The sequence below is a fragment of the Balaenoptera musculus genome, chromosome 21, assembly GCF_009873245.2.
Source record: "Balaenoptera musculus isolate JJ_BM4_2016_0621 chromosome 21, mBalMus1.pri.v3, whole genome shotgun sequence".
NCBI classification, from domain to species: domain Eukaryota; kingdom Metazoa; phylum Chordata; class Mammalia; order Artiodactyla; family Balaenopteridae; genus Balaenoptera; species Balaenoptera musculus.
The window spans coordinates 15,307,741-15,320,054 of NC_045805.1; positions in this window are offsets into that span (position 1 = coordinate 15,307,741).

A 12,314-nucleotide genomic window follows, 5' to 3' on the forward strand; every position below is an offset into this window, starting at 1 on the left:
AAGATACTACTTGTAGGAAACACATCCTAAAATAACTGAGGGTAACGGGGCATCAAGGCAGAAAAACTGTGTTGAAATTTGAAATCATTTTGAAAGAAAACAAAGGAAAAAAGTATCAGGAATCTAGAACAATCTATTTTCTGGAGTTGGCTATGCTATGGCCTGGCTGTTTGAGGGAGGACAAATCACTTCATCCCTTTATGTTTCCATTTCTTTATCTCTTAAATGAAGGAGTTGGCCTAGATTATCTTAAATTCCTTATAGATCCAGCACTTAAGTTTCTCAGGTTCAAGAACATTGCAGTTAGGAGTTAGGCAAGACTGGGATAAGGTGTAAAAAGGTCTAGAAGAAGAAACACTGTGGTTGCATTTTGTGAGAATTGAGATTTCCTGTGAGGCCAGGCAGAGGATGAGGAAGTTCAAGGAAAAAGGAATCCTGCTCCAAGCAAACAATTTGAGGGAAGTTACTCAAGTGGAAGAGAGAAGATTTTATTTTTCTTTGGAAGGTTTCTTGATTCCTCCCTCCCTCCCTCCCTCCCCTCCCCCTCCTTCCCTCCATCCATCCATCCTTCCTTCCTTCCTTCCTTCCTTCCTTCCTTCCTTCCTTCCAAGGCACTAGGTGAAGCACTGTGGTTAGTATAGGTAAAAAAGATCGTTTCTGTTCTCAAATTGCTTACAGTCTACTAGAAGAGGAGAAACACATAGACAAAAACCACACACACATCTCTGCTGAAACTACACTGTGCTTCTGCCACTCTGATGGTCAGAACTGAATTAGACTCTTGATCTTGATCTCTGGAGAGAGTCCTTCCTCTCTCCCCGCCCCCAAGACACTTCTTCCCCTTTATTTGATTCTTTTATAGATGAGGTGACATGTACCCTTTTTTTCATTGATAGCTGTAAATTTTATCAGGGAAAGGTAATGCCTTAGTCAAGTGAGCAGTACTCCAGAGACTTTATCTGCCTAATGACTCTAGGAATAAAATGGAATTTATCTCTTTGATTTTTAAATCTCAGAGAAACTTGACTTTGCCTTTTCTATCACAGAGAAAACTGCAATTTAACAATTTATGTATAAAATGGATACTTTTATTAGGGTAAAATTGTGAAATACAATATGAATTAGGTTCCTCTTTTTTTTTAATTAGGTTCCTCTTAAGGATGTAAACCATCTTTTTGAGCTGGTAAAAATGATAACGTGTATTAATTTATATAATACTGTTATATTATGACATTATATTACATTATAATTTATATGTATGCCAGTGAAAATCAGTAAGAGCGTTCATCCTTAAAATCCATATTATTTTCTGCATACAGGTCTTTTGTCTCCTTCGGTAGGTTTATTCCTAGATATTTTATTCTTTTTGTTGCAATGGTAAATAGGACGCAGACCTACTAGAGAATGGACTTGAGGATACGGGGAGGGGGAAGGGTAAGCTGGGAGGAAGTGAGAGAGTGGCATGGACATATATACACTACCAAACGTAAAACAGATAGCTAGTGGGAAGCAGCCGCATAGCACAGGGAGATCAGCTCGGTGCTTTGTGACCACCTAGAGGGGTGGGATAGGGAGGGTGGGAGGGAGGGAGACGCAAGAGGGAAGAGATATGGGGATATATGTATATGTATAACTGATTCACTTTGTCATAAAGCAGAAACTAACACACCATCATAAAGCAATTATACTCCAATAAAGATGTTAAAAAAAATCCATATTTTTTCTTTACGAGTAGTTTTGGAAGAGACATGGAAAATTATATTGCTTGAATAAAATATGTTTTTAATGAATTTCCAAATAAATTTTTCCCTAACATTCATCCTTGTTGATTAAGCCTACATAAAAGGGACTAAAGCAGCCATTAAGTGGTGGTTCAATGGCTCTCTGTTTAAAGTGTATGCTACTGTTCCAACCAATAATGTGTCTATTGTCTTGGAAAATGCTAATTGTTAAATTGATTGTGATATTCATGTTTCAACACTCCAGTTGAACACTGAACAATGTCCCATGTGATGATGGAATATGGCTTGTTGTTTGATGCACAGTGATAGCAGATCCACATCTATCACAATTATGAAAGGTTGTTTCTGTGCCATGATTGTTTTTCTAAATGAGAGTGGCTCAGACCAGAGAAGGTAGTACAAGGTATTAAATTATGCTTATTCTTTTCATTAATGCAGTTGCCCACATTAGTAGATGCTGAGCAAGGGAACATATTTGTAATGGGTTCTGAGAGTGGCTGAGAAGGCCAGCGTGGCGTGATGGAATACGTGATGCTCTAAGGGTTTGGAACACGCTTCTAGTCCTGCTCTGGCCCTCCTGGCTTCGTAATGTTGGCAAGTTACTCTGTGAGATCTCATCTAAGAGATAAGGATTTGGACAAAATAATTTCTGAATCCCACTTTTTTAATGAAAATATCATTGTCAGATTTTTTGCTTAGCACTTAATATGGGAAAAACTGACGAATAGCTTCCAACAAGTCTTTCATAAAATAGTTACCAAGTCCTTTTATGTGCTAGAACTGTGCTTAAGCCCAAAGTACAAAGATTAAAATAAATATTAAAATATAGTATGTGTCATCAGGAGTTTATAACCTAGCCTAATACTGGGAGACTAATGATAAAATTAGTAAAGCAATGTTATAATAAGTAACAAAATATAACCAAATGTAATGCAAGATCCTGGATTGGATGCTGAATCAGAAAAAAGATATTGCTATAAGGAACATTGTTGGAAAGCTGTATTGAATGCATATCAAAGTTACTGAATGTAATAATTGTATTGTGGTTTTCTGGAGAATATTCTTGTTCTTAGGAGACATGCTAAAGTATTTGGGGTCATGATATGTGCAACTTAGTCTCCAATGATTCAGCAAAATACACACACACACACACACACACACATATACACACACACACACGTATATACATATACATGTGAAAGAGAGAGAGAGAAAGAAAATGTAGCAAAATGTTTACAACTGGTGAAAGTGGTATATGGGTATTTCTTTATGATTTCTACAACTTTTCTTAAAATTTGAATTTTTTCAAATTAAAATAGAAAAAAATAATGTGTGACACAATGCTACAGGAATGCAAGATAATAACATTCAAAATATTTAAAATAGCTAGTCCAATGAAACAGGATGTTAAATTATCTCATTTTATGTCTGAGACCCCAAAGATGAGATACACTGGGGAAAAGTGCCCAATGATGCTGAAGAGTAGCACTAGTCATACACCTCCATAGGACTGGGTAAGAGGTGGCCCACACAGTGCCAGCTCAACAGCCTCTCCCAGCTCATAGCAAAGAAGAGGAAGGTTATTCTGAGACACAGAGTGTTTAAGTAACTTGCTCAAGGTCACACAGTAGGGAGCAGAGTCAAGGAATCAAAATCACACTTTGCCAAGTACGCTCCCCACCTCACCTCTCTTGTATACTGCTTCTAATAACAGTGTTGAACTCAGTTTGGATGTTAGACTGTTTTTATTTATTTTCTTCTGTCTACTTTTTCAGGTTTAGTTTGGAATGAAAATGTCCAGAGGAGCCCAAATTATGGTTTCATGATTATTAGTGAGTTAGTCAAATTGAAACTTTGCTGATCCGATTATTCCACAGCCCTAATTAATATGATTTGTCCTGTTATAATGATTGTTAAGTGATTATAAATGGTTTGTCCAGTCATTGATTTTGAAGACTTTCAGAGCAATCAGCTCAACTATGCTGCAACTTGGATCTTTAAGAATATTATATATTTTAATACATGTATCTTAAAGGAAACAGTAACCATCCAATTCTTTTTTTTTGTCACATAAATGATTTTTTTTAATCAGTCATCAATTTTTTTTTAAGATTTATTATTTATTATTTTTTTTAATTAATTTATTTTATTTTATTTATTTATTTTTTATTTATGGCTGTGTTGGGTCTTCGTTTCTGTGCGAGGGCTTTCTCTAGTTGCGGCAAGTGGGGGCCACTCTTCATCACGGTGCGCGGGCCTCTCACTATCGCGGCCTCTCTTGTTGCGGAGCACAGGCTCCAGACGCGCAGGCTCAGTAGTTGTGGCTCACGGGCCTAGTTGCTCCGCGGCATGTGGGATCTTCCCAGACCAGGGCTCGAACCCGTGTCCCCTGCATTGGCATGCAGATTCTCAACCACTGCGCCACCAGGGAAGCCCAGTCATCAATTTTATACACATCAGTGTATACATGTCAATCCCAATCGCCCAATTCTTGATTAGTAGGACTGAGATTAAAATATGATAAAAGTGATACTGAGCAAACTTTCTCCAGGTCCTCATCCAAGATGCTCTTCTCAGCGGAATAATGTATCACAAGAAAAATACTAGATCGACTTGAGGATAGACAAGACTTCTCATTTTGAATTTAGGGGAATATAAGTATTTTAGAAGATATTCAGCAACACGATCATGTTGCTTTTTTGTTTCCAAATGTAACGTACAGTCACCTACTTAGACAAAGATATTTGGGGAAGACAATCGTGAATACTAATACCTTTAGAGAAGTTCTCTAAAAGAGTAGAAGATTATCCATTCATCCACCAGTGGACAAGGCTGTTGATTTGTTGTTGTTGTTCAGTGGTGGAATAGGGAAGAATTTAGAACATGTTATTGTACTAGGGAAAGCAATAAATAGGCCATTAGCCATCTTTTTCTGAAAAATACTCCTTGGGCTTGCCTCAGATTAATTGCAGTAGACCGGGAGTAGAAGAAACCCCTATGTTCATTGCAGCATTGTTTACAATAGCCAAGATATGGAAATGACCTAAGTGTCCATCGACATATGAATGGGTAAAGAAAATGTGGTATATATACACAATGGAAGATCATCCCGCCATAAAAAAAGAATTTTGCCATTTTTAACAATATGGATGGACCTCGGGGGCATTATGCTAAGTGAAATGTCAGAAAGAGAAAGACTAGTACCGTATGATCTCACTTACATGTGGAATCTAATAAGTGGGCAAAGTTGGGGGTGGGCAAAATGGGTAAAGAGAGACAAAAGGTACAAACTTCTAGCTATAAAATAAATAAGTCATGAGGATGCAATGTACAGCATGGTAACTATAGTTAATAATACTGTAATGCATATTTGAAATTTGCTAGGAGAGTAAATCTTAGAAGTTCTTATCACACACACAGAATTATGTATGTGTGGTAATGGATGTGAACAAGGCTTATTGTGATCATCTCCCAATATATGCAAATATAGAATCATCATATTGTATACCTGAAACTAATATAATGTTGTATGTCAATTATACCTCAATTTTTTAAAAATGTGAAAGTACATGTAAAGCACTAAGTCAATAAACAAATACCAGTTACTGTTAAAAAAAAAAATGAGTAGAAGAAAGCAGAGGCAGGGCTTCCCTGGTGGCGCAGTGGTGGAGAATCTGCCTGCTAATGCAGGGGACACGGGTTCGAGCCCTGGTCTGGGAAGATCCCACATGCCGCGGAGCAACTAGGCCCGTGAGCCACAATTACTGAGCCTGCGCGTCTGGAGCCCGTGCTCCGCAACAAGAGAGGCCGCGATAGTGAGAGGCCCGCGCACCGCGATGAAGAGTGGCCCCAGCTTGCCGCAACTAGAGAAAGCCCTCGCACAGAAACGAAGACCCAACACACCCAAAAATAAATAAATAAATGAATGAATTAAAAAAAAAAAGAAAGCAGAGACAGCATAGGAGGAGAGAGGCTAGACTTTTAACTTAGGGTAATGGTAATCTTTGGATTCTGCAATTTTGGGTAAACCAGTCTTTTTTTTTTTTTTTTTTTTTAATAGGGTTTCGGTTTTCCTAATACTACTCCATCCTTTTCCCTCAATTTTACAGCAATTCTTAAATTTACTTATATTATTTATTTATTTATTTCTGGCTGCATTGGGTCTTCGCTGCTGCACACGGGCTTTCTCTAGTTGCAGCCAGTGGGGGCTACTCTGTTGTGGAGCGCAGGCTTCTCACTGTGGTGGCTTCTCTTGCTGTGGAGCACGGGCTCTAGGCGTGTGGGCTTCAGTAGTTGTGGCATGCGGGCTCAGTAGTTGTGGCTCACGGGCTGTAGAGTGCAGGCTCAGTAGTTGTGGCGCACGGGCTTAGCTGCTCCGCGGAATGTGGGATCTTCCCACATCAGGGCTCAAACCCATGTCCCCTGCACTGGCAGGCAGATTCTTAACCACTGCACCACCAGGGAAGCCTGGTAAGCCAGTCTTATATTTTAGTCCTCTGATGTTTGTTTCTTTTCACTGTGAAGATACAACCTTCAAAGCAGAATCTGGCAGGATGTGCTCTATTTATTTGGCCTTCTGGGAAGCTGTCTTCAGTTGAATAATAGCCACAAATCTGTGAGCTCATTCATCTCAACCAAGTGGCAGCAGTGAACTTAAATGAGCCATACTGAAATGCTTCCCACGAATAGCTTCAACATGAGTTTTGAATATTACTTTTACGTGCTTTTAAAAGCTTCATTATGTTCATCATGAAGTCTAATGGAAGGTATTTTGCACTTTGAGAGGAATTAGAATGTGAATATTTTCCAGAATCTAAATTATTTAATTTAAATGGTAGTCCAAAGAAGTTCCTTCTCAGAAGTAACATCACTTTACATATGCCATGGACGAGGAACTATTATGCATCATCCCAATCAGGAATCGTGAACAGTGACCAGTGTATCTAGTGAAGTTATGCAATTAATAACTTACATGTAATATGTTCCTTTTTGGTATCTGATATTAGTTTTAATAGCATTTCTGTCAGTTCTCTTGGGATAACAATTTGTCTGCATTAAGGAAATTTTTATGTTTTTGTGCACGATTCATATCTCTTTCTTTCACTTTTCTCTCGTTATATTTTTACTTTTTTCAGTTTTATTGAGATATAATTGACTTACAGCCCTGTAGAAGTCTGTGTACAGCATAATGGCTTGACTTAATATCTTCTGAAATGATTACCGCAATAAGTTTAGTTGACATCTATCATCTTATATAAATACAAAAAAAAAATGTCTTCCTTGTGATGAGAACTTTTAGGATTTACTCTCTTAACTTTCAAATATAACAGACAGCAGTGTTCACTACAGCCACCATGCTGTACATTACATCCCAGTACTTAGTATCTTATACCTGGAAGTTTGCACCTTTTAACCACCTTCACCCATTTCCACCACTTTCTACCCCCTGCCTGTGGTAACCACCAGTCTGATCTCTGTGTCTAAGAATTTGGTGTTTTTTAAGATTCCACATATAAGTGTAATCATAGAGTATTTGTCTTTCTCTGTCTAACTTATTTCACTTAGCATGATACCCTCCAGGTCCATCCATGTTGTTACAAATGGCAAGATTTCCTTATCTTTATGGCTGAGTAATATTCTATTATCCATTCACCCATTAATAGGCAAGTAGGTTGTTTTCACGTCTTGGCTATTGTAAATAATGTTGCAATGAAGTATGTTCCTTTTGATATTCTCCTGTGACATATGAAGACTATACTATATGAATTAGTTCTTGGTTGTATCTACTCAATCAATTATTATAAAATGTTTGCTTTACCTTCTAACTGTTTCACGTATACAAATATTGTTTCTCCTCAGTTGTGAGATGTGCAGGGACCTCAATAGAGATGAAGGGGAAAAATAATAGAGACAGAATCAGGCTAACGGGATTCTCCTTGTGGAGAGCTGGTCTCCACATGGGGAAGGCTGGTGTTTTATATAAGAGTGTCTGGGAAACAGTGGTGACTCTGGTGACTGGCAGGGTAGGTTTACTCTCCCAGAGGTCCAGTCTGTTGACTAGGACATGGAAGCAGGAAGTCACTAGACAGGGGTAAGGATGCAGTGAGGGGACTGCTATCACCTAAGTTTCAGGGGATTCTAGCTTTTTTTTTTTGAGTCTTAAATCCACATTTTTTAAATTGAAGCATAGTTGATTTAAGGTTGTGTTAGTTTCAGGTGTACAGCAAAGTGATTCAGTTTTATATATATACATATATATGTATATATATATATATATATTCTTTTTCATATTCTTTTCTGTTATGGTTTATTACAGGAGAGTCTAGCTTTAAGTAAGCCTCCAGCTGACAATGGAAGGGTGGAGGGAGTGTGTCTGGCCCCTGAGGCTGGAGGGTTGTTGATAAAACCTAATGGGTTCACTGTCCAGCCAAAAGGTCTAAATTTTAAGGCAGAACTCCAGCCCCAGTGGCAGGAAGAGTCAGTTCTCTCAGGAGGGCAAAAAGCCAGTCTTTATGACAACTGGAGAATGTGGTCAGGCCTTATTCTAAGCCTAGTGAACACTGGATTATGGACACTGGGTTTGGGGCAGAAAAATAAATTCCATTCTCCTCTGCTGGTGGTCCTGGAGTTCATTGTCAGAATTCCTTCAGGTTTTGGTGAGGCTAAATTTCAGATAAAGGATCATTGGTACTGGGCAGTGCTTCGGCAGACAGGAAAGGATCAATTATAAGATTTTAGGAATAAACGTGTGTATTTCTATCTCAGCTCACAGAGCCTAGCATGGCATAAGTACAAGGCAGGTGCTCAGAGTAGCTTTTGAGGTGATATTTGTGAATCATACATTATGGTTGGTTCCTTATGTATACCTAAGTTAATAGTGTAAATCCATGTCTAGAATGCCTGTCTTGTCTGCTTAGGAAGGTTTAGGATATATTCAGACTAAAGTGCTAGTTCCTTTAACTGGTTTTGAAAGTGGTATTTAAAGATATCTCCTTTTAGTGTTCCAATTACTACACTCAAATAATAATATTAATCTTCTTTAAAATTGAATTAAACTCCATACTCATTTGTCTACACCTATAGATTGGTTATCAAGAATGCAGTTGTGGTGAGGTTTGTCACACTGAAAATTTAATATTACTGGGACTATATTTCTGCCAAGTTCACAGTTAAGACACTGCTGTCATTATTAAAATAGAATATTTTTTGTATATACAAACAGTGCTACTGAAAACTATTGGAAGAAATGCCCCTTGAACATTATCAGGGGTGATTTGTCCTTTGTCATTCACATCCCCTTGAATGTTGCATGAACATAGAGCTCCTGCTGAATTTTGTCCTCAGGAGATAGTATGTTTCTTTCCACTTGCCCACATAAAACGATTCACATTTAAGTGTAACTAAGCATATATATTTTCTGCTGTATTCCGTTTTTTTTCTCCTTCACAGGGGCTCCATTAGCCAGGGTTGCCTTTATAAAATTTGTGCTTTCTGACATTTCCTTAGTAATTACTAAGTTTAACCTGCTTTTTTTTAACGTAGGAAACCAAAACTTAGAGAGTTGAAATAGCTTTTGCCTGGTGTCCAACCATTGCTATTGCCTGGATACAGATATCTTATTTTCCAAAATAGTGGGGGTTTTTTTTCTGTCACTTAGCTCTGATTTGCAAATCATTGATAAGGTACTTGTTTGAAATTGATTTTTACCACCATTTATAACCAATAGATTTGTATGATCCCTACTGCATGCTTCTCCCCTTTTTGGCTGTTTACTGTTATTGAATTAAGTCCATTGTCAATCTATATAATAACACTTAGAAATCTGAAATACTCTACAACAAGGCACGTTTTCATGAAGTTAAATACTCAAATGAAAAATTTTCAAAAATAGCCAAACATCCAGATGTCTTCTAAATTCCCACACGTATAGCATTCTACGGAGAAACTCTTCAGATAAATGCCTAAAGTTTTTAACCTTTATGCGAAGGTGCCTTACATGTGGATATTTCCTAAAGTCTTTCCCATGTTATTGTAAATAAAAAACTGAAAGAATAATGCTGCCTCTCCAGATATATAATTTAATTAATGTTTTTAAACTGATCTTTCTCATTACCTCATCTCTTACGATGTAACTCCGTTTACATTTACATGCGGATTGTGTTCTCAATGGTATCTTTGGATCTGTATCATCAATTACTCAACACAACCATTAAGCCCATTATAAATTTAATATCAGCAAATAGAGGATGAATAATTGCCAATCATTATCAAATAATATGTACTTCAAGTCATAAAGTTATCAATTTTTATATCTCTGATTATAATTTTCTTTTTAGAAGATACTACTAACATAATCTGAAAACCTGAATTAACTTTATTTAAAAGCATATTCTGTATGGTAATGTAGCCAGCAATTGTCCATGTTTAGGCTTTTCTTTGAAAGGGATATTAAAATTGTCATAATTGTCATTTGAGTTGAATTCAAGTTTATATTTTTAACTATGCCTAAAGGATTTCTATTGCCTTAGGTTTTATAAATTACTCTTATAAAGATAAGAAACAATTAGTTGAAAGTAATTGAACTTGTACTATGGCCTATTAAACAATATTTAGCTTATTAAATATGTATATAAAATTAATGTATAAATATTATATATTTAAATAATTTAACTTACATGTATATAGCCACTCATTTACATATACACACTCTTGTTCATGTATTCAACACATATTTATCAAGAACTTACTTGATTCCAGGAATGTTGCTAGGACAGGAAATATAGCATGAACAGGTCAGACATGAGGGCATCTGCCCTTATAGATCCTGCCCAGCACAAGGAGTGTCCCTAACATCTACTCCTGCTCCCTTGGTAGGCATCACTAATCAACAACGACATTTTCACCCTGAAGCTTGGATCTCCTCAACTCAGTGCTCTATGACTGGATCAGAGCTGGCATGGGAGTTGAACCTATTTGCCATCCGTGGCTGTATATTAATAACCAGGCAGGCTATTAAATTGGAAGATGAAAATGATTAAATCAAGTTCAAACTTTTTATTGGGAACTGGTTACATGATTTTGGGTCTCTTTCCAGGGGCCCTTCACAATAAAAGATAAAATAGTGAAAGGTTGAGCAAGATTGGGAAAGGATTTTGTAAGGACAATTTCTATGTCGAGATGGCATTAAGAGCCATACTCCCCTTAAGGAGTCATACTCCCTTCGCTCAAGGCTATTAAGGGCTGCTTTCAGGGATGACTTGGCCAATTTTGTAGTTAAAGGGCTGCAGTAGTACAATCACGCTTGAGAAAGTGGAAGTGGCTTGTGTGGAAGAAAAGAACTCTGTAGCTGGGAAGAAAATGCATTCCCCACCAACGCAAGTCAATAGAGGTGTGGATACTTGGCCAGAGGACATCATAGTGATGCCATTTCAAAATGAACCTTGCCCAAGGGCTTTTCCTGCCAGGGTAAGGTGACCCAAGTGGTAACTGGCTGAAAGGTGTACCACCAGGGACAGAAGCTGAAGTGCCATTTCCAGAGCTGAAAACTCAAGGAAAGACACTGCCCACACCACGGGAGTGGCAATTGGTGGGGCACAACAGAGGAACTGTCAAAGGACTCCACAAGCACCTGCACAAGAACACCAGCTTTAAAACATGTGCCCGGGCTGGAAAGCATGACACTGACCTGTGACAGTGATGGTCATGTCAGAAGCATGAATATTCCTGTCACTTTTACATCCAACCTCCCCCACCCCCAGCTGGCCGAAGCAGGAAAAGAATTTCATCCCCACTGCTCGCCACAGGCTTCAGCTGAGGGAGGAGCTGGGATTTAACTTGAGTCAGGTTAGAACTTTTCAATATTACCTGGGAAAGGAAATTTATATTATTTGAGATCATATTCATTACTTAAAGTGATCATAGGCCTTTCTATTATCTGAGTGACCAAAAGAGTTGTAGAAATGTCTTCATTGTTCTGTCAAGGGCAGGGGATGGACTACAGGTACCAAACAGCTTTAATGGGACAGTTGGAAACAAAAGTAAAACTGCGTATACAATGTATTCATTCATTCATCCAGCGTGTACTTACTGAACACCTGCGATGTGTCAGGCACTGTTCTAGGGACTGTATACACATCAGTGAAGAAAACATATTTAAAAAGTCTCTGGTTTCACAGAGTTTTATACTTAGAACATTGTATGTTCAGCGTCCTGGAGATGTATACACGTAAGCACACATAGATAGACAGGTGATAGAGTGAGTTACCCAGACATTCTATTTATTTTCCCTCACCTCTTTAAAGTTTTGGCGAAACTCTAAGCTAGTGTAGCTAAGGGAAATGTGAAATTTGTTCCTGTCTGTCGACTTGATTATATGTGAGGTGGTCCTCTTAGGTTCTATGCTAGTCTGCATTCAAATTGTCATATTCTTGTACCATGGTTGCTAAATTAATTATACAATTTTTCTAGTATGTCTACAAAGTTCAACTTTAAAGTACTGCTTTTCCTCAAGTATGTATATAATTCAGCTTAATTTGTTTTAAAATATTTTTTGCAATGCTGCACTTTGCTGCT